The 25,966-nt window shown below is 40.5% G+C and overlaps 1 protein-coding gene across 3 annotated transcripts in view; it reads left to right on the top strand.

The window, feature by feature from the left end:
• Positions 1 to 13,025: 13,025 nt before the first annotated feature.
• TPPP (tubulin polymerization promoting protein) overlaps positions 13,026 to 25,966 on the top strand; it is an 80,973-nt gene continuing 68,032 nt past the window's right edge. Inside the window, exon 1 of one of the 3 annotated variants that reach the window (XM_059473618.1) lies at positions 13,026 to 13,084. The gene's annotated coding sequence lies outside the window, so the exon portion shown is untranslated. The other 2 variants (XM_059473609.1, XM_059473625.1) reach the window with 2 other exon arrangements.

Raw genomic sequence — 25,966 nt, 5'->3', positions numbered from 1 at the left:
CCAAGCTGTGTATATTCAAGTGGTGTGGCCAGGGTTACTTCTGGCAAAATGTCCTGGTTTCTGCTGAGATATAGTTAATTCTTTTCCTAGTAGCTGGTACAGTGCTGTGTTTTGAATTCAGTGTGAGACTGATGTTGATAACACACTGATGGATCAGTCATTGCTCAGCAGTGCTTACCCTGAACCAAGGACTTTTCAGGTTCCTGTGCTCTGCCAGTGAGGAGCTGCACAAGGACCTGGGAGGGAGCATGGCCAGGACAGCTGACCCAAACTGGGCAAAGAGTTATTCCAAACCATAGAATGTCATGTGCAGTATTTAAACTGGGGGAGTTGGCTGGGAGGGGCGGATCACAGCCGGGAGATGGGCTGGGCATCAGTCAGTGGGTGGAGAGGAATGGCACCGTGCATCACTTGTTTCTCTTGTTTCTTCTCTCTCTTTTGGTTACCTCACTTTTCATTATTATTATTAATTACTATTACACTTAATTTATTTTGATTAATAAACTGTTCTTATCCCATGGGTTTCATAATTTTTTGATTCTCCTCCCCATCATGGTGTGGGAGTGAGGGGAAGGGGAGTGAGTGATTAGCTGCTTGGTGCTCAGTTGCCAGCTGGGATTAAACCACAACATAGCAGAACAAGGGGCACTGCTTACTAAGTCCTCAGCATACATTCTGTGTGGTCCTGGATTATTCTTTATCAGTAACTATATCCTGGTTCTCCTGAACATACTTTTTGTACCTTTCTGAGTTCACAGTGATTGTTATCATTCATTTTTTTCATCATGTCTTACCTCTGAGTGTTATTAGCATTACAATTTTATTAATTATCCTTTTGCCTCCTTTTCTAACAATAGTCTGTTCTTTGTTTGCCTGATTAGATATCTTGATAAGCTGCATGCTTATGCGCTGAGACTGTGACGACCTGCTGTTCTGCACCAAGGTCTGGAGTGTGGAAGAGGTTAGAAAGAAGGTGCAGGGCACCTTCTGCAGCTCAGTATGAAAGACCTGACAACAAATGAAATAAATAGCTTAATAAATAAAGCAGCTTAATAAAACAACTGCTCTAAGAAGACAGGATAAATAAGATAGAATAAAACCAGAAATAGAAGTAGGGAGTAAACCTTTTTTTCCCTTCAGATGCTGAGAAGAACATATGCACACAGCATCAGGTGGACCCTGGGCAGACATAGGCACAGCATGCTATGCAGATACCGTCTGTGGACAGAAGTTCCTCCTCTTTGGTCCTTCAAGATAGTTCATAATGTTCTTACAAGTAAGCAACTCTATTTCTGAAGGTTATTGAGCTGAGAACTTCTGGCTGCACCGCTGGACATGGGCAAAGATGTACAGGTGGAGCAGGAGCTGTCTGCAGGCTCCTCTGCTGCAGACAGCTGCTGAAGTGACCCTGCAGAGATGGGGACACACACACACACACAGAACAACACAGCCAGGGGGCCACACTGGTGTCACAGCACAGCACAGCTCAGCACAGCCTGAAGGCCTTGCTGGGTGCGCAGCACAGCACAGTGCAGCTCTGTGTCTGCTCATGCAAGCTGAGATGTGGATCACCAGCTCCTCTGTCTAAAGAAAGTGGCTTCCCAGGCAGGATAAATAGACTCACTGATCTAGGTGTTACCAGCACTCATTGTTTGTTTTTTCTTCTCTGTGTTCAGTTATGTATTTGCATTCATACTTGATTCATGCCAGGCCCAATATTTCTGTTCTTCTTCAATGCTACTTTTGTATGTTGCTCCCGGAAACATAGTGGAAAATTTTGTCTCTTTCTCTCAGTGCTTTTTCCCCCCTTTGACTCAAAAAAGGTAAGAGAAGGGTTTTACTTTATAAAACTTCTTGCTATAAGAGGAAGCACAAGACTGGGTTATCAGACTGGTGGCCATCAAACACAGTGCTCTGATTTATTTTGTAAAATACTATTTTGGACATGAACTGATAGAGGTGTCCTGAGACTGTCATTACGTAATCTGAGATTTTTTTTAGTTGCTTCTGGGTGTAGTTCAATATATGAAGAATGGCAGGGCAAAATTTAGTGGCTTTATTGAAGACTTATTTTGTTGGGGAAAAAAGGTAGACCATGTTGCATACTGTAAACCTTTACCAAATAATTTTCACAGAGATTTCTCCCTATCATGCATGATCCTTTTTTGTTAACCCTTGTATTTCATTTTGGTTTTTTTGCTTAGCACTTTTCTCTTTTACCCAACTGGTAGAACAATATTGCTTTGAAAAAATATTTTCCATCTATACTTAATAAAACAAATCAATATTATTTTAAGCCAATTATTTATGAATCATTAGCTGTAACAATTCACAGAATCAGAGCTTTGGAAACTGAACTATAGAGCTCTGTTGAGATAGTAGCCGCTAAATCACAGCTTTGAGTACATTGTAGTTAACTGCCTTAGGGACTTTGATATCCTTAAAAACCTGAAGAAGCTGCCTTTTTAATTCCAGTTATTTTCACATCTCTTTGCCATTTAAGACTAATTATTCTGGCTCATATTAGAAGTTCTTCTACTGCAACAAAAGAGTGTAGGAGCATTGAATGAATTTCCAATGTTGAAAGGCTTTTTGTTTGATAATTTTGTACTAATGGATGGGTTTCTGTTGATGTTTGTGGGGTTTTTCCCTTGTGGCACATTAGGTATTTTCGTTCTGCATCTTTGTATTGCAATCAAAGAACTAGTTGCTGTTCTTCTCCCAAACAGGATATACATCCAATATAAAAGCACAAAGCTGACCAAATACATCATGTTTGCTCTAAGTAATTCAACTGACATGATTTTATTGGTCATTCAACCATGAGCATTTAAATGTGATCTGAGATTATTCTAGGAGAAGCCTGATCCTCAGTGTAGCTTTGTTTTTTGTCTGACATGACTTGTATGGCTGCTCCATGTGCACACACACAACACAAACACAACCACAGCAGCCTCCCCCACCACCAAAAAAAAACAAGGACTATACCACAGCATTTGAGGCTTTGAATGTCCTATAGCAATGCATGCCTGATTTAACCCCATTTTAACGCCTGAGTTCTTTTCCTCCTTATACTAAATTGTTCTTGTTCACTGCAAGAGTTTTACATTCCTAAAGCAGAAGTAGCAGAGTGCATTTTCCTATCTCAGGTATTCCCATTCATAGCCTGACACAAAATCATCTACCTGTAGCAGTACTTTGACACATCAGAGTATTAAATTTGCTGTTTGACATGTGGACAAATACTCTACTCAGACATCCTGTTACACTGGTGATAGAAGTGGAAAAAGTCTAATCTAAACACCTGAATACAAGAATAACTTGATGAGCTTCAGCAAAGTTTACAGAGCATGTGCATGTGTCTTCTAGTGTGGAAAGAACAGTCTCCAAATCCACTGATTATTAGAAAACATTGTTGTATTAATCATAATTGTTGACCAGAAGATACTCTGATTTTACTCTAGTTGACTGTTTACTTCATATTTTCAAGTTCATTGGTTTTTATTTGCAAATTAAATTAAGAGTGTGATGCAGCTATTCAGACACTTCTGGCAAATAAGTACCAAGAGGCCAAATATGACATTAGACCTAAATCAAAAACAGTTCAGGATTTGAGAACTGTTTTTGCATTTGACCCTTTGCTTCATGTTGAACCACAGTCTTAAGCAGTACTGAAAAGATTATGTTTTGATGTGGTTTAGTTTGGTTTCATTTATTCAGGCTTTAATCTGAGTTTTCTGATTTCTTTTAAGTAACAGTAACTGAGAAGTAAGGGAATTGCAAATAAAATGCTACCTCCTTTTATGTTAATGATAAAGGTCTTAAATTTAATGGGGCTAGAACTTCACTTGTTGATTTTAGGTTGAACTTCAATAAATCCATCTATGGTGCCAGTACATATTCACACTGATCAGATGAGCTCTGACAAAGATCTGTTTGTCTTAATACCAGTAGAAAAAAAAAAAATGTATCACAAATAAGTTTGTTGGGTAGGTTCATGTTATTTTCTCTAGACAAGAAATAAGATGACGTGGTAGCTGCTTGGATAACAATCACTTAGTTTTAACACAAATCTACATCTCTTATCAATTCATTTCCTAATCAGTGAACACTTGTTAACAGTTGTCTGTTAAAAAATGTTACAGTAAAAGAATTCTAACTTTCACACAAAGAAAATACTTGTGAAATCTAGTGCTGGGGGCAGTCAGCAGCATTTGAGATGAACAAATAGGTGACTTTGAGCAATGTTTCATATATTTTGTTATTTGCTGACACAAAGTAATTAAAGCTAAACTGAACAAAAAAGTACTCAGCGTCTCAGATTCCAGCAGCTAACTGCTGCAAGTACCTCTTCAGAAAGCTTCTGCTCTGTGGTCAGTTTTGCTAAAGTTTTCCTCTTTCATTTTGACTTTCCCAGCTCCTCCTGAAGCATTTGAGAATGTAGGTCATGTAAGGCAAAGCACTGCTGAAAAAGCCTTACACTGCAGAAACAGCGTGGCATGGCCGTTTCCACATAAATTCCATCAAGCTTTTTTACCACCTTAACTGCAATGTTGAATCTTAGGTACTAGGCTTTACTGAAGCTTACCCTCTCAGCAGTTCCACTTCCTGGCCATTTCCCCTCCTGTCAAAAAGAGAAGTGTGATTTATATGCCTTCCTAAGAGTATTTTAGGGTTTTGAAAAGAGTATACAATGTTAACAAAGATAGAGTGAAAAGGGGACTATCATGATAAATTGAATAAACCACCAAAGAGAGACAACAAAATGTTTTTCAATGATTAACTGAGGAAGAAAGAAATCAAAGAATTACTAAGGCTTCAGCAAGTACTTCAGTCTTTGTCCATTGTATGAAATTATATGGAATATAGATATTTAGAAATAGCTCAGTGGTATTGTCTTTTGAATGTGTTGTCTTTAACTATAAAGTCAGTGGCTTTAACTACAGTGTCACTTCATATAGAGTTGATATGCAGTGGATGAAGGACCTGTCTTGTCCTTACAACCTCTAACCCTTACATCCCTGAATGCTTCCCTAATAAGATTTTTTTTTCCTTTAAGTAATGACTTTGTGCTACGATAATCTGTGTTGCTCAGATTCCTTACTGCAAAACGGACTATCGCCAATTTATGTGAGCAAAACAGATGTAGAGGGAAAATGAGAATGTTGATAGCTTCTTAATGGAAAGCCTGTACAAAATGCTCTACTGGAATCCATGCTTCTTAAATCATGATCAAAAGCCTTGGATGTACTGCAAAGTTTATCCTTTCCTACAACTGCTCTGCATTGTCCTACTTCCTGTTAATTTTTAACTTTTTGGAAGGGCATTGGGGAAGTGAATATAAGAGAAGCTGGAACAGCATTCCGTCTGAGAGAAAGATCATGTGATGGATGAGTTCTCCCAAAAAGGGTTTATGTGCAACAAAGACTGAGTGAGAAAGGGTGTTTCTTTCAGAAAGCTTCTGAAGCTCTGATTACAACTTAACTTTTCATTACAATATTTGATGGAAGGCTTGGCAGTGAAAATTTTATCATGGTCAGTCATTTGTACTGTTAGAGTGATCAAATTATTCCATTAATACATGTGCACATCTCCTGCAGTCTGGCTTCCATATCTGCATGATTTTATCAATAATTTATATTTCAGTAAAAGTGATGAGCAGTCCTGACTCCTTAAATATAATCAGATTAGCTTCTATACAAAGTTACAGGACTGCATATAGCAAAATACAGAATGTTCTAAATCAAACTTTCTGTGTATGAGAATGGCTCTTTATGCTTGGCTACCAATTCGAACTTCTGCCACACTCTTCATGCAATTAAATATTCTTTGAAATTTCTTATATTTAGAAATACATTAGCACTGCTAGTGGGTATCTGGCAGGCAGCTAGTTTTGCTGCCTGCATAGTCACTGTATAGTGACTTTTTTGAATAGTCACTGTAAAGTGATTATGATTATACACATAGTTGTACATAAATTGACTGTGTGTAACATAGTATGACATATTGACAATATGTATGTTGCACTTAGATATACAAGTGACATTATTTATGACTATTGGTATAACTTGGAAAGCTGTACATAATACTCACAAGATGAGTAGGCTTGATGGATTTTCAGTTTCTATTTTCAGTAACTATTGCAAGAAGTGGAAAAAAAGAAACAAGGAAAAATCTGAACAACCTCTATTTTTCTAAATGAACTGACTACTAGGCATTTCAGAATGATTCCATAATTTTGATGGAAGTTTCAACCAAATTAATGCTCTTTGATTCACACAGATTTTTGATTAAAAGATTAAAACTTATAATATTTGAAATTTACAAGTGAACTAAAGTGACCTGTAATAATACTTATGTGATCTTGGTGATACATTTCCCTCCCAGGCCTGATGGCTCAAGAAATCCTTTTATTTACTCTTTACCAGTTCTGGCTCAAGACAGGATGTGTCTTCTGATTCACTGAGTAACATAAGATTCATGTAATCTAACATTTTGTCACTGTTACATCACATGTCTCTCAATCTGGGAACTAATGTTGCCCACAAAATTTTCCAACTCTGGTGGAATTGGTTTAATGTATTAGCAAAGAAGCTGTCTAAGCAGGAAAGAATTATGTGTCTTGTGGAGAACCAGGCAAGGAAAGAAGAAATAGCAAAAAAAATTAAAATAACAAAACCTTTTAACAGAATTCACATAAGGCTAGACATAGAAATAACAGAAATGGGCAGTAAGTATAGAAGCTTGAAAAGAAGATGTGTCAAGTGCAGGAAAGAGATCTGCATCAGTCCCAGAAAACTTTGTCTTGAAACAGAAGTGTCATGTTAGTTGATGGAGAGAATGAAGTAGGGAAATATGTACAGTTTTATTTTTAATAGATTTGTGTTCTTCTTGCAGTGTTAATTAAAATCAGTAATATTCTTGAATTCAACATGAAATCTGGTTGTGCTTTATTGTGTAGCTCTGGAAAGGGAAAGGATACAGTAAGTTTTCTACTCTCTGTAGAAAGATGTCTGTTGCCACCAGACCAGAGGCAAGAAAGTTCATCCTTAAACAGCAGCTTGTAGGAACTTTTTACTCTGAAAGTACCAGTGGGACCCAGATTATAGGCAGTGCCTGTCCCCTGCTCCATTCCTGGATTCTCAGGATATTTACTCCTGCAGTAGCTGCAGTAGCTTGGGAGTATTTAACAAAAGTATGTCAGAGACAATGACATTTGATCAGTCATTTAATCTGTTTGGAAGAGCAAAAGAGAATTTAAATGCTAGGTCACACTGAAAAATCATCAGGTCAGGTCTCATGGGACCGCACACAATTGGCTTGTGCTGAGAAGAAAACATGGTATCCTTCATCCTCAGCAACAGCCTACAAACACAGCTGTACTGTGTACTAGCCTCCTGGGAAAATGCAGCTAATCTTAGGATAAGACAGTGAGATCTCCAGGTTGTGGTCAAGGGTCTTTTCTCTTGTGAGAGAAAAGACTTCCTGAGGAGACTGAGATAATTAAGGGTTGGACTACTCTCCAGATTTTCTGCAATGCCCTGTTCTGTAGCAGAACACTACTGTCTCATCAGTGTACAACTGAATAGATTCTTCTCTGGACTGAGAAAAATCACTCTTTGTGCAAGGATGAGAGAGGGCTTCTGGGAACTCTAAGGAATTATTTGTAACAGTGCAATTGTATTACATTACGTAAGTGTACTGAGTGCTGCGGAAATCCACAACGTACATGATGGTGTTCACATTATTTCATTTTCTGAAAAATGTCCAAGGCACACACATAGGACCCAATGATGGCATTATCAAGATAAAAATTAAAATAAATGCAGTCAAAGAAGAAGCACCAAATTTGCTTTAAAATACGGAAGAAGTTAATTCCCATACAGGATTAAGATGAACCCAAAGTTACATTGCTTTATTAAGATAATATGAGAATATGCTGGGTGAGTGCCTTGAAAATATGCAAGGCACTCACCAATCCCACTATCACTTCCCTGCCTCAACAGGAGATGTGACAGAAGGCTCGTGGTTCAAGATAAGGGTAAGGATATGACTCAGTAATAACCATCTTGAGCAAAACAGACTCAGTGTGGGTAAATTAATTTAATTTATTGCAAATCAAAAGTAGGATAATATGAAATAAAAAAAAAAATCTTAAAACACGTTCCTCCCACTGGTCCGTCCTTCCAGAGTTCAACTTCACTCTTGACTTCTTTACTTCCTCCTCCTGAACAGTGGATGAAGAATAGGGGTTCAGGTCAGTTATTAATGCTTTCTCTCTTCCTCCTCATGCTCTTCCCCCAGCCTGGGCGGCCTCCCATAGGAGACAGTCTTTCACAAAATTATACAACACAGATCCTCCCCATGGGCTGCAGTTCTTCATGAACTGCTCCAGTGTGGGTCTTTTCCACAGGGTGCAGTCCTTCAGGAACAGACTGCTGCAGTGTGGGTTTCCAGATGGAGTCACAGGTCCTGCCAGAAAACCTGCTTCATCATGGGCACCTCTCCATGGGGTCACAGGTCAGAGGCCAGCTCAAGAATGGGCTTTTTCTTCTTTGGTTCACAGGTTCCTTCAGGGAGCATTCACCTGCTTGGACATAGGATCCTCCACAGGCTGCACAGTGGATGTCTGCACCATAGGCTGCAGGGGCACAGCTGCCTTACCAGGGGCTGCACCACAAGCTGCAGGGGAATCTCTCCTCCAGTGCGTGGAGCACCTCCTCCTCCTCCTCCTTCTTCCCCTCCAGACCTTAGGGTCTGAAGAGTTGTCTGTACCATTTTCTTACCCATTGGCTGCTGTTGTGCAGCACTTTTTTCCCCTTGTTAAATATACTGTCACTGTGTGCTGCCACCAGCAGCTCAGCTTTAGCCAACAGCGGGTCCGTCAGTGCCAGCTGGAGCTGACTCCTTCTGGCACAGGGGCAGCTTCTGTTATCTTCTCACAGAAGCCACACCTGTAGCCTGCTTGCTACCAAAACATTGGCATGTAACCCAAATGTGGATAATCCAAAAATGGGCTTTTGTGATTTTATACTTGAATTTTCTAAAAATTAGTTTGGGAAGTGTAAAAGACAAGCATCTTGAACAACAAACGCCAGTTGAAAGAATGAAACAAAAGCTCTAACATTTTGTCTCATCTCTATCCTGGCCACTTGAGAGGGAGCTACTTGGTGGACTGTGAACTGAAGGGTGGAAAGGAAGACAGTGTGGATTAGGTAGGCATCACATATATGCCCTGAGGTATCACTGATTTATTTCTGTGGCTCATTTGTCTTTGCCAAAACTTCATGATGCCACATTTTCAATAGTATGACTCCAGGACCAGGAACTAAATTACTAAATTCCATTAAATTAAATTGCTAAATTAAATCTCTAAAATCATCTCCATCTGAGAATATAGGGTCTTCAAAGTGTGACCAGAAATTAAGTGTTGTTAGGTTCTTTGATAAAAAGCTCATGTCCACACTCTAAATTTGGCACAGAACAATATCAAAGAGAGGAACCTTCATCTTTATGGGGAGCTCAGAAAAAGGATTCCTTGTCCCAGTCTCAGGAGTGTCACAAAAGAGAACTGATGATCATCATCCAGGTCTGAAACACACTAGATGAGTCTGGGTAGTCCTTCCAGACAAACTTAGGGGTTGAAGTCAAGGATACAATTGATGGCATTTGAGTTTTGCCTTTTTTTATTTTACATGTTGTCTGTATTCTTCACACATATATTTGTAACTCTGTCACCTATTGTATTAGTACCTAGTTTTCCCAGTGATTTTCCATGGCTTTTCCCTAAGCAGAAAGACAAAACAAATTCCAGAGCTCCAAGCCCTGGGGGGTACAAGGATCCATGCTATCTTGGTTCTTCCTTGGATCCCAGGCTCAGAATCACTCTTACAGATATATTTCATGGACAAAGTACACCTAGTGCTGAAGGGGGGCTCCAGAGAAGGGGCTTGGCCTGGGGGCGGGGGGGGGGGGGAGGAGAATTGCTTCACCACTTGTCCTCCTAATTGGTGATTTTTATCCATTATACTAACCTATAAAAATGTACTCACCCCTGGGAGAGGGTGGGCGGGCTTTTGTGGACATCTTTCCATAAATGCCTCTGAAGGCCTTCAAATAAAGTTCCCGCTTTATATTGCCTTCTTACTAAAATTATCTCAAGTTTCATTTCCAGGGTGGGCAAAAGGCAACACTATCAAGAGGGTATAACACACACTGTGGATACAAGGGAATAGAATAGAATAGAATAGAATAGAATAGAATAGAATAGAATAGAATAGAATAGAATAGAATAGAATAGAATAGAATATTCATCAAGTCCAACTGCCTGATTGTGACAGGGCTGATTCAAAGTTAAAGCTGTTTTTAGGGACATTTTCCAAATGCCTCAGACACTGACAACACAGGGCATCAGTAACCTCCACAGAAGACCTGTTCCAGGGAATGATCATCCTCTTGGTAAAGAAATGTTTCCAAATGTCAAGTCTGAACCTCCCCTGACATTCAGGGAATCTTAGGATTACACAAGATATCTTTTGGCTGGTATAGGGGACAAAACTAAAAACAGAGGAAGGGAGGGCTTATCTTGGCTTGGAGAAAATGGGTCATAGAGGGCTAGGAGGACAAAAGCAGTTGCCCATGTGTAAACAGGTTGCTGGGCAGTATGCTTGTCTGGCCATGACTATCACCCAATCATCACCTGTTGTCCTGCATTCTTCCTAAATTCTGTTTCTATCATCCTAAATGAGTGGACTCTGTTCTGTGTGGATGTGATTGTATGGATGTCTAAGAGTCAGCAGCTGCAATCGGACAAGGGATTATAAGGCTTGCAGATCAGCAGAGTCATCAACTGAAGAGACTGAAGTGAGTAAAAACAAGCACCAATAACTCCACTGCAGATAAGGGATTATATGTGTCTGGTGCAAGCAGCTGGACCAAGAGAGAGTGCAAATATCAAGCCAAACTAGGTGGAGAAGAGATTAAGAGGCTTGGGAGGGAAGTATGTCTGTAGAAGTAAGGCAGTTGGAGAAGGTAACTTCCAAAGGGACCAAGAAGTCCATGCCAACTTATGGAGAGGATGTAAAATCTGAAGGTCAGCTGAGAGACTGCATGTGTCTCTGTGTGTGTGTGTGTACATGTATGGGAAGAAGCTGGGGACAACAGTGATCCAGGCTGGAAGGAGGGCCTGTCCAAGATACTGGGTGGTGTTTGCTCAGGAGAGATCAGCAGTATGCATGTTCATGTGCTGCTGTGTGCAAGGAAATCTGTACCAGCAGCTGGAGTGGGACTGTGGGGTGTGAATAGTGTGTCCAGATGCCAGTAACTGAGTGACCTGGGATTCACAGCCAGTTACTAGGTGGACTGCATGTCTAAGCCCAGCTACTGAGAGAACCGTGGTGCAGGTGAGTGAGGAGGGCTGCACCAGCCCTTGGAGAGGTGCTCATTTGTGAAGGTACAGCAGCTGAGAAGATCAGAGATCCAGCTTTCAGCAGATCATGGTGTGTGTCTGTTGGTGACGAGTGAAGAGCAACTACAGTGGGACTGCAAGTCTTAGGAGCTCGTACGTCCAGGGTAACAACAGTGGGGCACATGGTGGATCCAGGGGTAGACTGAGTATCTAAGGTCAGCTACTGGAGGAATCCACATTATACATAGCATATATTTCTAAGAATACACTTTCATCCTGATTAGGCACAGGGAAGCAAGATGAGGCCATTGGTGCTGTTCGTGCTTGTGTGAGTGCTGAGTGTTTCTGGCTGTATTGATCCGTGTAGCTGTCCACGGGTGAATGCACATACATATTGCAGAAATGAGTTTGTATGTCTGTGCCTACCAAGAGCGCGTTTAGTTTCACTACTGAATACCAATACAGACTAGGAGATGAAGGGATTTTGAGCAGTCCTGGGGAGAAGGACTTGGAGGTTGATTTGCAGACATTGATTTTGCTCTTAGGAGAGAACATAATTTCATTTGCCCTACACTACCACAAAACCTTCACTCATACTACAGCCAAACTCAACCCTAACATGAAGGGTCCTTTCAAGTCAATTTATTACATTCGTGGTCATTTCAATAATCGCCTTGAGTTACTGAAATCAGAGTTTATAAGCTAATTTTACAATAGTTTGTAAACTATTCTGTTTCCTGAGGCAAGCATAGGCACATAAGCAATCAAAACATTAGCCATATATATCTCCTGCATTTGAAAAATTGAGAATCCATTGCACATTAGCATTTTGATCTCCTCCCTCACAACTGTGGGTAGGTTGTTTTAACTTCATTCCAGCACAGAAGAAATCAAGTTAAAATCCACCAAGGATGCTCTGCAGGGTCATTGGACTCTGGTTATAAATTCACAGATGAGGGTGCATAACGGCTGACTAGATTCCTGCTGGCTCCTGGACCGTGTCTGTGCTCCAGGGTTTTGAATGGAGTTGCTCTAGAGTAGGTTTGTGGCTGCGCCTCTCCACTGTGCCGGCTTCGGGCTGCTCCCAGGCGAGAGGCAACCTGAGGGAAGGTGAGGCTTTCTTTTACTGAACGCCCGCTGCACCACACAGCCCAGTCTTCCACACCGTGTTCATTTACATGGACGATCCCAGCTTCAAGCACAGCCGAGTGGCCACCCAGACCCAAACCTGCCGGGGCGCGGGAGAACACAAAGGACATTGGTACCTCTCGGTGCATCGGCAGCGGGAAGCGCAGGATGCGTGAACAGGGCGAGGCTCCGCCCGACGCAGCGCACCTGCCTGCGCGTTTCGGGCGATGGGGCAAACGGGGATAGCAGGAATAACGGGGGAAACGGGGCGGGCGGGAGCGCGGCCGCGCCAGCGGGCCATGTAAGGCAGCGCCGGCCGCGCAGCCCCTCAGGCGCCCCGCGGGGTCGGACGCGGCCCCGGCCGGACGGCGCGCGCCGCCTATGGGCGCTCGCGGCGGGCGGGCGGTGCCGCGCGCCCGCCAATGCCCGCGCGGGGGGGGCGGTGCCGCTGCAACGGCCGCGCCGGCTGCGGACACCCGCGGCTGCCGCCGAGCGCGCTGCACGGAGCCCGGCCAGCGCCACCAGACTTGCCGCCCTCCGCAGCCGGCGGTGAGTGTGCGGGCGCCGCTCCCGGGCCGGCCGAGCGCCGCTCCGCCGGGGGTGGGGTGGGGTGCGTGTCGTGTGCCGTGCCCGCTCCTTCTTTCCCATCGCGTCGCTAATCGATCGCAGCTCGGCTGCCGATGGCGCGAGGGGAGGGGGCGGTGGAGGCGCTGCCGGGGGTCTGGCAGCTCCGGTGCCCCCTCCCGGTGCCAGCCTCCACCGGAGGGGCGCCCGAGCCCAGCCCGGTGCGGCCGCCGCCGTCGTTATGTAACGCCTGCGGGGGGCTGCGGGCGGCGGCGCCGCGTCCCTCCTTGGGATTCACCTCCGTGCTGTCCCCGCGATGTTCCACGCTCCCCTCCGGGAACCGGGGACCAGGAGCTGGCGGGGAGCGGGGCTTGGCGAGGAGCTGCGCGCCTTTCCCTGCCATGGAGACGGGCTCCGCCAGCCGCATCCCCCGATCGCCATCGAGGTGGAACGCGCGGCCGCAGCCAGCGTGGGACCCGGGCGGCTTCCCGGCTCCCGGCGGCAGCAGGTCCTTAGCTGGGCGATGCTGGAGGCTGGGTGCGGGCAGCCAGCGAGCCCCGCGCTGCGCCCGCGGGCGGCTCCCGGAGGAGCCGGGAAGGAGCCACCTTGCGCGCACACACCAAATGCTCCGCAGTCAACAACAAAGCCTCGACCGACGACGCTGCTGCTTCATGCGCTCGTTTAGAGGCAGCGGCCCCCTTTTATGGAGACCGATGTGGAGAGACTATTTGCCGTTTATTTTCTTTTTTTTTTTTTTTTCTTTTTCTTCTTGAAATCCCCAGGTGGTAGCTGGAGGGGCTTCGTCTTCAAGAGTCACTGCTGTATAGCGTCCTCCACAAAACCAGCATCAGGTGTGGGAGACCATTTAGGGCCTGCGGGGTAAGGCCCGTAAATATACAGCCATGTACTCAGGGGTGGAAACGAGGACGAGACAAGATCCTGTGTTTTTATCTGTAAACTCGGCTAGCTCGTTTGAAAATAAATACAGCCCCTCCTCTGCCAGATCACCATCGGTTGCAAATATTTCTCCAGTCCTGGGTAAAAGCTCTTGTACATTGGTGAAATTATTCCAAAGGGAAGTTGGATGTATGCTGCAAGGTGCCGAATGTATATGTGAATAGCATCCCAAACACTGACAGCTTTGAATCATGTAGGAGATGCTGCTGACAGCCAGGTTCCCTGTTCATGTTTTGCAGGCTCTACTCAGGGCAGGTTTGGGAGGGGACAGTTTTTTTTTTTATTTTACAGAGGGTTGCATAACCCCTCATGTTTATTGAAGAAAAGAAAGAGGAGGAGCAAACCAAAGCCCCAGCCTGAAATGAAACACATGATGTGAGACTGTCATTTACTGAGCTGTCGTGTTGTTTTCTCTGCTAGCATCATTAAATAATATGCTTTAGGTGGGTTTGAAAGGGTTAGCATGATAGTAAAACATAAAGGTATGGATTTTTTTCCCCTCTAGTATTTTAGGGTTAGCATGATAGTAAAACATAAATATATGGGGTTTTTTCCCCTATACGCTTTCATAGCCTTAGGCTTAAAATAGCGTCACTGTTTATCGAACCTATACAACATTTTTTTTAAATGGCAATGGCCATTTTTTTAATCCTTTAGTGATGAGCCACTTCTTTGTGTTTTTAGAGACCCCCATCCCAACTCGACCTTAAATCTCCCCAGTCCAAAATAAAATGGTATTTTGAATGCCTTTGTATATTTCTGGGTCACAGTTATATGCTTTTAAATAGTGCATCATTTGTAACTGCTGAAGTGTATGTCCAGTATTAAATTATAGTACAGTGTAATGCTTAGACAGCATGCCATGCAAGGATCAAATTGCAGATAAAGTTCACATAGGAATCTCCTGCAATGCTTGCACTTGACCCTTGTAAATCTAAGAAAAGATATTTATAAATGGAAATATACATCCAGCAAGTAGTTATTTCTGTGTCATATTTAATCTGTGGCTTGACTGTGGTGAAAAGGCATGTCTTTTTATTTACTTTTTATAGTAGATATATTCATTCCAGTTACTTTCTGGAGGCAGCTGTGGTTGGAGCTGTTTTAATATTTGGTATTTTTATATTAACTTGGTATTTGGTAGTGGTATTGGTATTTTTGGTAGAAGCTATTTTTGCCTCTTATATCTTGAGCTTAATTTGAAAAAATAAAATAAGGGTCTTTCAAGGAGTGAGGCAGTCAGTTATGTCAATTTATGTTAAGGTAAGTATTCTCATTATAGGTAAAAGCAATTAATTGCACTCAGTATATCTCATAGCACTTCAGAGAATAAGCCATGCAATGTTTAACCTTGATAACTTGCTTTCAGGTGATAAGCTAAAATACAAAATAAAATCAGATATTTTTCTTGCTTTACACACTTTAATTGTGTAAGTCTCCAGTGTGAGGATGTGACCATACTCACAAGCATCTATCTCTCTATGTTTACATATTACTGTATATATTTCATAGATTACAAGAACAGTCCTTCTGTGGCATAGTCAGTCATTCAATGATGTAATGTCCTTTTTTATTTGTACATGCATACTGATTGTAGGCTTGGATAAATGGAATGGATTCTCTTCAGCAAGCAGCAAAGTTTGTTTGTGTCTCCCCCCCGAAACCCATAAAAATGTTGTGCCTAACTGAAATTAAATGCAGGTATATAATTTCCACACCTACTGTTTCTCTGCTGTACTGGCATGACTACTGTGAGCATAAATACTTCTAGAAGTCTCTGCAAGTTAGTTGAAAGGAAATACTTTGCTTACTGTTTGTATTGCCATAGTGTCTGGAAGCTGTGATCGAGGACCTTTACTAATGTGTTATGTCCAGTATAATGGAACAATAACTTGGGCATGGCCCCCCAATATTATGATCTAAAATAAAGAACATTTTCTTTCTAAAGAAAATAAAAAACTGTGAGTGGTACAAAAGAGAAATCAAGCTGTTGTTAAGAAGGATACATTGGTATGTGTGTGCATTATCCAGCTGTGTACTTTCTCATTCTCGTGTAAGAGCAATGGGAATTGTAGAACTTAATGTAAGACTGCCTCTGTTCTCTGAGGGTTATCCTTGGGACTTGAGAATGGTTTGGGTTTGGGGGATTTTGAAATGCATCTAACTTGACTAAATGCTGAAAACTAAGGTAAACAATCTCCATCAACCTAATTTGAAACATTTTCTCTTCAGACCATCTAGTTTTTACAGTTTTTTCAATCTAGGGTAATATTTTAAAATTTTGAAATGGAGTTTTCATTTCAAATTCCATTATTTTCCCTTTTCCTGAGTGTTTTCTGTAAGCTGTTCTAGCTCTTTCTTCATCTCATCCCACTCATGTGCCTAACCCCCCTTAGAAATACATAATAATAACTACACCTCCAGCTAAAAGACATTTCTGAGTGAGTGCATCACTTTGCCCACCTCAAATTTCCCATACATGGAAGTATTGCAAGAATTTCCCATTCCACTGTAGGCTGTATTTTGGGATACTTTGGAATAGTGATGAAAATATCTGTACAGTGAAAGGGTGTTACTGGTAAAATACCCCTATAAAAATATGGTCTTTAAGTACCCAGGGACTGTACATGTGTTACAGGACAAGTATGCATGTCCTGCTCAGGTTTCAGGACACTCTTCTTGAGTGGGTGTTTATCTCAAGTGCTGACAGAGCAGAACAGACTGATTCTGTGCTACTCAGTTTTCTTTGCTCACAGTGGTGTATCCATCAAAACAGTTGGGAAGTTTTTCTTTGTTGTTAGTTGTTATGTGTGGTGGGTGGGCAATTCACTTTGCTGCTGCTGCTAAGAGGGATTCTTAACTCTGTCAGGACTCTGAGGCAGCTGTGGAGAAGCTTAGGCTCTTACTCTTGCTAGTTGTCTTAAGGTTCCCTCTTTCTTTTCCTCCTAAAACTTCTCCTGCCTTGTAGTGTCCTGCATTTGTGGTATGAGTTTACCTTGTCCTGAATGGAAGCCCAAAAGGTGGCAACCAAGAGTTTACAGTTCAAAGGTTCAATGCATTATACAGCTGATGAAATGATAAAAATGAATCTGCAGTGTTACTGTTTAAAATAATCATATTAAGTTAATTTTTGCTCAGTTTGGCTAATCTCAGGAATATGCATCTGTGTCAGTGTTCATATATTGGGAGCATTTGACAAAATGAGCACAAAGAAACTTGAAATTAAAAAAATCAATGAAATAACAGTTTTTGCTTGAGTCTCTGAGGGTTGCAGTCCTAGTTCAAATTCTTAAATGGATCAATGCTAAGAAAATTCTTGCAGTAGTAGTGAAAATGCTAAGATGTCTTGCTCACAATTTTTTTTTCCATTGTTGATGACACTGTTTAATTTACAAACCTATTTAGGCCTGTCTCTTCTGATTTGAGTATTGGAAGGAGTAGTACCCAAATATTTCATCTTAGAAGCATGTATAGATGTGAAAGAACTTACTGATTTAGCAAAATAAGTATTTCCCTTCTTATTTTGGACCAGGCTGTAGGTGGTTGCAAAAAATCTGTACTTAACGGTTAGTTTATTTTAATGGATTCAGACAAAAGTGAAGTAGCAGATTTTAGGAACATAAGGGATCTTTAGGCAGTCTAACTTGATTCATGTATTGGTTATATTGTGTTAGTTATCCAAGAGCAATAACCTAGATTTGGTAAAAGTCTGTCTTTCAGAGATATGTGACTAAATAAATCTTCTGTATTAAAGGCAGTCTAATGTGCAGACTTGAGGATGTGAAGTATTTGCAGATATTCTTGGGAGTTACCTTCAGTCCCTGATGTGGTTGATTGTCTCTTCATAAGAAAGTCATATTTCTAATTTGCAATGATGTTGCCTGAATTTTCAACTGTTCAGTTTTTTGATGTCTTGGGTAGTAAAGAGCCATTTAGTCGGTGATTCAATTTCTCTGCAGGGGTATTTGGATCTCTCAAGAATTCCACCAATGTGATTTGTAAAGTGTCTTATGGTAAAACATCGTCTCATGATTTTGCATCTCTTGTATCCTTCTTTGATCAGAAGTGCTTTGTGATTACTAAATCTTACAGTGCTTTCCAATCTCTGTTAGCTCAGTTTTTCTTGGATTTAATTTTGTCCCTGTCAATAGTTGATTCTCTAGATACTTTTACTTATGGGTGGTACTCAAAGTCCCCCATCTGAATCAAGTTTGAAGTGATCTTTCTGTACAATCTTTGATCTGCTTTCATGGAGTGGATCTTCATTACTCATGGCTTTTCCAGAAATGTTTTGTACGGGTTCTGTGGAAGTTCCAAGTAAAGTCTGGTCTGGGTGGGAATGGTGGGAGGATGCAATGTAAGTGTATGAAGAAGTGAGGCGAAGCAAGCTTTGCAATTGTAGTGGAACCTGTATTCAACTAATCCTAAAGTGATGACAGGCACAGCATGTTATTTGGAGCTGTAAATTAATTGTATGACTACTGTGGAGAGCAGTAGAGTGTCTTCCACTCTTTTCAGATCTGTGATTTGAAGTCTTTTTTTGATACATGCAGAATATGAAAAAATACCTCATCTAAACACTTGAGTCTCCTCTTTTGTAGTTCTTTAACAGGTGTCATTCAGTTTCTTCTGTGAAGGCAGTTCTAGACTCTGGCTTGTATCCTTGCCTGTGTATGAAACTGCAGAATGTTTGTGTCCAGATTAGTCATCTGCCACTGAAAGCAGCCTGGCAGAGCTTAGGATGAGTACGTAGAAAGTGGAACTCTCAAATGGAGTAGTGGCATAATGAAAAAAAAAGCATAATAAGAGTTTACCAGTACATGTCTATGTTGTGGATGCCTTATTTATGCTTTCACCTTCATAGTTAAAACCTTGTGTAAGTGACATGGCGGTTTTACAGGGTATTGTGGAGCTAGTTAAGAGTTAGCTAGATAGAGAATTTTTGTGTACTTTTAAGTGTTGTCAGGTGAACATGCTTTTTGAAAGACATAAGTTGCAATGGATCTGTTACTGATAAAGGTTTGTGTGTCTGTGTACAAATGCTTTGTTTATATAAAGAGGTGATATTTATGAAGTGGTTCTTTGAAATGGAGGAGTGTAATTTACTAAGAACTAAACTTAGTTTTGTATCTCAAGCAACATTGTATAAGTAAGTAGCTGAATAGCAATAGTTTTTAGAAATACAACAGTAACAATAATTTGTCAGCAGTCAAAATAATCTCTGTGCTGTATGATATGTTTCTAAATTAGATCCTTTAATGGCATATGTGATGACATATGTTCACAGCCTGAAATACTGTTTTGCTGAGGAGAAACATTGGAGAGGTTAAGTAGGTACCTTTTCTGTTACTCTGCGTATGTCCTGCTGAAGGTCTAAATGTATCTGTATGATCTGGCCAGCCTTGCCCTTGTCCATAGTGCTAAATTCACATATATTGTTAAGAGAGCTTGAGGTTCAGCCATGCAGTTATTCATAAAGCCTGCAAAAGGATTTAATTTTCTTTAGGTAAAGATGTGTTTAACTTTAGATAGAGTTGTTAGCTTTGCTTGTTTTGCAGTGGTCTCTGCTCATTTGCCTTGTGTTGTATGCTAGGGAAAATGGGTGGCTGTCATTCACTTCAGCGTCACATGTAGAGAAATATAACCAGAGCAGATCTCTGAAGAGGAATACTTTAACTCTGGTTCCTGCAGGTAGCTGTGAAGGAAGCTTAAGGGAAGCTTTAAGAGCGGTTAAAGCATTGCTTTTTATTAGGAGGATGTTGCATTTCTCCTCCTGTTTGTCCTTTCCTAAGCCTGAATGTTTATGCAAAATTGTGGGGAAAAGATTCCATCTGCTGTGCTTTGTCTCCACTGTTTTTATTTGGCATAAATAATTACGGGGAGAAAATAAATAAGAATTCTCTTTCATTGCAATTTTGTTAAGTTTTTATAACAAGGGGAAAATGGATCAAGTACTAAAATAAACCAGATACAGTCAGACAAATTCAAATGCCTTGCACAGTTTCATAATTCATTATGCACTCAATTAACTCATAAAAATAACACCTCCTGTGCTCATTGAAAAGTTGCTTTCTTGTTTACTTGGATTGGCTAGAAGGTCTTAAGAAATTCTGGATGACAACTACTTGTGGTGCATTGGATGAGTTTTACCAACAGTGCAGTAACAGACTCTGATAAAAATTGTGCCCTAAGCACTTGCATGCTTGGCAAAACTTGGTGAGCAAGAAGAATGAGTAGGAGAATGGAAGGTAAAAACAGGTAACACTGAACATATGAAACTAGTTTCCTGGGGTGTATGGTAGAAAGGATTAAGTAATGAGGGAGGTATCAGGGCTAAGACTGAGACCCTGAACAGATAGTGCATTTTAGGTTGTAGGAGCCTGAAGAATTTACACTGCAGACTTTGGTTGCTAGCTAGATGATGGCCTTGATACTCAGTGTAAACATAACTTTAAGTTGTTGTGTTGCGGGTATTACACCTGACAAATAAGGCTAGCCTGGGCAAAGGTGAGTGTAACAGGAAACAGGAGATCCTGGCAGTACCATTATTGCATTGCACCTGGGCCATTGTGCTGTTGGATTCTGAAAATTCATCAGTCTTAGCAGTCAGAGGTCTGCTTGATTCTTGAATGATTTCTGCTGTTTAAAAGTGTGAGTTGGAAGTTTTCCTTAATTCACGCTAGACTTTTGACCTCATTTTAGCAAATCCTGGTTGATAAGTATTGTAAAGCATGAACATTTTTAAAATACACTGCCTTTTCCGTTAGCGTGAATGTATCTGAGACTGTAATAATGCTGTAATATTCTAGTCTGTTGTTCTGTCTTAGACACTTACACTCATATTTGTTTCCATGGCAGTTGATGTTGTGAGATGACTTCATTAAAACTGTTTTTAACACTGTTTAAAACTTCCTGCAAATAAAAGCTATTAGAGGTGAGCTAGACAAAGCAGATGAAAAAGTACATGGTATAGCACAAAAAAATAGGCATTCAGATTTTTGTATCCTGCTGATATGTGTATCAGTCTTGAACTGAGCCAAGGGAAATATAGGTTGGATATTAGGAAAAAGTTTTTCATGGAAAGAGTGATAAAGTACTGGAATGGTCTGCCCAGGGAGGTGGTGGAGTCACCATCCCTGGATGTGGCTCTCAGTGCCATGGTTTAGTTGAGGTGTTAGGGCATGGGTTGGACTTTATGACCTTGAAGGTCTCTTCCAACCTAGTCATTCTGTGACATGTATGTGTGTGTATTTTTTTTTTTTTAATTTTTTTTAGCAAACAGTTTTTTTGATGTGGACTTCCTAAAAGGGTTTAATAGATTTGCAGCTAGTAAGAATATATTTTTATTTCCTTTATCAAGTCAGAGAATGTTGGCTCTTAGAGTAGTCATTGCACTCATATATCTGCTTTATGTGACCTTCATAATTAAAGTAGTGTAGAATATGGGTCCCGGGGTTCTTATGATGTTCTGAATACTGCAGAATAGAATAGACATGTTTCTTCATCCCTCTCCTTTGGTTTCCCTATCCATGGCATGGCAGTGATGATAATTTGTATTACAAATACTAAGCTTTCTGCTGAGCAAATAAGCCATGAGTTAGTTGTCAGGGATGGGGCAGTGAAGGTGCTGTGGTGAATTCTGACCTGTTAGGACACATGCATATTCAGAGTTGCATAAGCTTCTGAAATTGTTGGAAAAAATACTCTGGGACTTAGTAAGTCTTCCTTGCTGCTGAGAGATGGATTACTTGTAAGAGCAATTCCTACAAATTTAAATCAAAGCCATACTGGAATTCCTGCAGTTTCTTTACACTTGGAGAGGTTGTGGATAAGTGAAAGAGTGTAATTTAATATAAGTCCTTCAGTAGAGTTGGAAGTTGGTTAGTACTGAGGCTTTGGGTATTCACACAGCTCTTGAAATTGACAACTGAAATTCACAGAAACATTCACTTCTTGTCCCATCTTTTATGGAAGAATCCAGGTTAATAAGTGACTATCTAGTGGAGGCCTTTCAGCTGTCTGTCTGCAAATGAGTATATATTCTAGTCTCTGGCTAAAAGGAACTTTGATGATATTAGAAAACTTTTTCTAATTGCTTAGGCACGTGCTGAGAACACAGATCTGCACTTTCAGTGTATATAACGCAAGACAGTAATGAAGTCAGTGGCTGGCATCAGTTAACAAGTTAACATGAGTTAGTTTGATCCCTGGCTTAATCTCTGTATAATGTGCTGTATTATTTACCTATTGCAGAGCGAGGGAAGAGACAAGAACTGTTTTTCTGTGTTGCTAAAGGACACAGACTATAGCAGTTCATAACACAGTACCTAACTGTCTTAAGTATTCTGTGGGTGTCTGAAACTCCATTTTTTTGGAGGATAGTTGTTCTTTCACAAACTTCCAAAACTCTAGCATCTGCTTGTACTTCTTTCTTATCTGGCTGCTTTTGGTAATGTGGACCTGCTTGGTTGGAGCATGCAGTATTTGGAGAGGATTGTATTGGTGGCTATTCCCACCTTCTTTCTGCTGACTCTGGAAATTGGTATTGTCTAATTTTATACATACTAGACTTTTTGGATGGTGATAAAAGGCATTTCTTTGGTTAGCTGTAGTTGTTGTAGTCAGCATCTACACAGCTCATGCTTTTGAACAGTGGTATAATTTTGTTTTACTGTATTTTATATTTGGTATTCAAGAGTAATCACTTTCTTTCATCTTTCACTTATCTTCTTACTGTGGCCCTGCCCCAACTTACTCGTAATCTTTACTTCTAGCAGAATCTACCAAGCACTTTTTGATTCCTTTGTCCAGGGGAAAAGGGTAAGGAAGACTCAGAACAGCATTTGATCTTGAATTTTTGTCAAATAGATTATTCCTTATTTCTGTTTGAGAGATTGTTTCTTCAACATGACATGATCTCCTTCCTTATCTCTAATCACTAAAAAAAGTTAAAGGAGCTGGCCCCATCCAAAGTCTAATTTCATATCCTGTGTTGTGCAGTTCTTCACCTTCTAATTATGTTGACAAACACTTCACAGTGTTGTTTGTAGAGTTAAGAAAGAAATTAAATTTAAGTTTAAATTGAGACTAGATAATTTTTTCATCAATCTAGGTAGGTTTTTTTTTAATATATTTCATGCTATTACATAGGATTTTAAAAAGTAAACTGTAATTGTGATTTGACAAGGAGTGTCCATAATAATATTTGGCAACTGCTGCAAAGCCCTGGTTTTAGTCTCCCCTTGACTTTCTGCTTTAGACGGTGAGAATTTATTTGAAATGAGTTTGTTTTGCATACCAGATTTCACCATTCAAAACTAAAGCCTTTTCTATAGTGTGTCTGTTCCGCCTGATCCAGAACTACTCAAAAAACCCCAATACAAAGTTCATTTATTAATGAGTGAGGGAAATTAGTATGGAACTATCTTTCTGAAGGCCAAATATGTTCCTGAGCATTTTTCCTATAGCAAGTTTATAAAGTTTAAATATGTTAGCTACTGAAAGTAAGTAAAAAATTCTTTAAGTTGCTACAGCTATCATATTAAAGACTGTATTAGATAGTAAAGCATGATTCTGCTGTGCTGTGCAAAGTTGATTCATGGTTATGCACAACAAAGCATTAAAGAAAATTGGCCAGCAAGGCACTGACACTGGCTAAGGAAAGATTTTGTTCAGGAAATACTTTAAAATGTAGGCATGTGGTTATATTTTCCAATGTCAGATGAGACAGAGTGATGCAGATGTTTTCTTGTTTATAGCTTGTAAACTGTGCTCTTGTTGTATCTTTTAAAGATACTCACTCTGAGTATAGCTTCTTAAAAGAATTGCTAAGAGCAAGCAGGAGCTATCCCTGAAAATTTCTTGGAAAGTTTATTTGCCACAAGATAAAATTACAAACTGTTGCAAACCATACATACCTTACCATTGCGAATTTCCACCTTTTCCTGTCCTGTTTCTTGCATACAAAGGTAACTTTGGTTTTTAATATCCTACACAGACTTTGTTTTTGCTGATCTGTACTCTCTTTCTCTAGCCAGTTAGTATTAGCTTGGAAAATTTCTGGCTCTGTATTTTAGCTCCAGTTGATTTGAAATGCTACAAGCTTGGAAGAGACTTCTGCTTTTGGAAGTCAAGCTTCCTTGTATATAGAGGTACATCATAGATCTTCATGATCTGATTTTAAATTAAATACTCTGTTGTATACATTATATCAATAGTATTTTTATTTTTTTCTTATGTTCTTTTACTACTGTTTTGGTGGCAAAAGAATAGAGTCTGATGAAACAGAAGATTTGATCTAGACACATTTTGGTAAAAGTATGTGTGTCTTAATGTTTGTAGTAGCTTTCAATTTACTGTGCATGCTTTTTGTTTTAGTGTTTCAGTGTTGGGATGCTTTCAGATAAGGTTTTTGAGGTAAAATTCCTCTTTGGACAGTAGGCAGAATACAAAGGAAATAGAAATGGGAATTGGTTACTTTTTAAACGTTTTTATGAACTTGACATTTTCAAACTCTTTTTCCCCCTCTGTTCTTCACTTTTTATTTCATAGGTGCACATACAATTCTCAGGCTACAGTTAGTAAATTTTTGTCATAATAATTTTAATTTAGCATTTTGGTTTGTTGGCCAAAACTTGTGCTGTCTGTGTAAACAAAACAGAAGGATCCCTCGGCTTAAGATATAGCAAGGGATTTAAGCATTTAGGTGTTTTCAAAAAAAGGCAGTAGTGCTTTGGCCATGCTATGTTTGCTCAGGTGTGAAGGACAGAGGTCCTTTTAGTATGTTTTTAATTAAAAGATTCTTTCTAATCAAAAGCTTCAACAATAACTGCTTCATAGCAAATAGCTATGGTTACAGTGTGCACGGAAGGGTATGTCATGGTTGTTTGAGTGTCAGAGTTTAAACAATATTGGAAGAGATAGAATTTTAGAACCCTTGCCCTTGCTGAGGCATTTGTACTGATGTACAGTATATAAATCAAAAGAACTTCCTATCTGATGAAAAAATAAAACCTTAACTAGAAATACCTACCCATCTCTGCATATGTTAATCACATCTCACAGCTGGGGCTTTAGAAGAAAGGCTGGGTAAGTATGATGGGCTTTCCAGCCCTTATCTAGCATTTTTCAGATTTCTGATACTTTAACCATCTCTTTATGGGTTAAAAATTTATAGCAGTGCCACTGATGTGATGGTGGTGACAGTCTGTGTGCAGTTTGTTGGGGCAGGCAGGCAGCGCGCCCTGTGCCTAGGCTACTTAGTCCCTAGTTTAGTGCCTCTTACTTCTGCCATGCCAAGAGTGCGTGGGCAGAAGAAAAAGGTTTCTATGACATGTTTCTGGTGCTTCAGGGTGTGTTTTTTTTGTGAAGACACCTGAAAATAGTATTCTGTTGCACAGTTTAAGGTTTCATGTAAAAAACAAACCTATACTATATGTACTTGGAATAGTCTCAAAGTTCTTGTCTGAAGTAATGACATCCCTTCTCAGTATGCCTCCATCATGGATGTGTTTGTTCCAAACTAATTCCACAGCTACAGTTCTTTGGGCATAAACTTGAGAAATAAATGGTCTGGATAACAGGAGAGACTTGTCTTGTTAGCCCTTACATAATGTAACATAAGGGTTCTAACATTAATATTTTTGTTGCATTTCAAAAATACTTAATTTTTCAGTAAAAAATAAAATTCAAAGTTGAAGTCCAGAAAATAAAGGGATGTCTGTAGGAGTGACGGGGGGTCAGCACGGTCAGGACAGAGAGATCTCTGAAGCCAGGTCGTGGAACTTGCGGTTTATTACAAAGGGCATGGGTGCAGGGCCCTGCTGGAAGCTGCCGGCCGCAGCTCAGAGCAGGCCCGAGAGAAGAGAGGGGTAGAGAGGATGAGGGGATAAGAGCATAAAAGCATAAGAG

The sequence above is a fragment of the Ammospiza nelsoni genome, chromosome 1 (genome assembly GCF_027579445.1).
Source record: "Ammospiza nelsoni isolate bAmmNel1 chromosome 1, bAmmNel1.pri, whole genome shotgun sequence".
Taxonomy (NCBI): domain Eukaryota; kingdom Metazoa; phylum Chordata; class Aves; order Passeriformes; family Passerellidae; genus Ammospiza; species Ammospiza nelsoni.
Note: the sequence above shows the minus strand (reverse complement) of the source record. Positions and strands in the feature narration are given on the sequence as shown.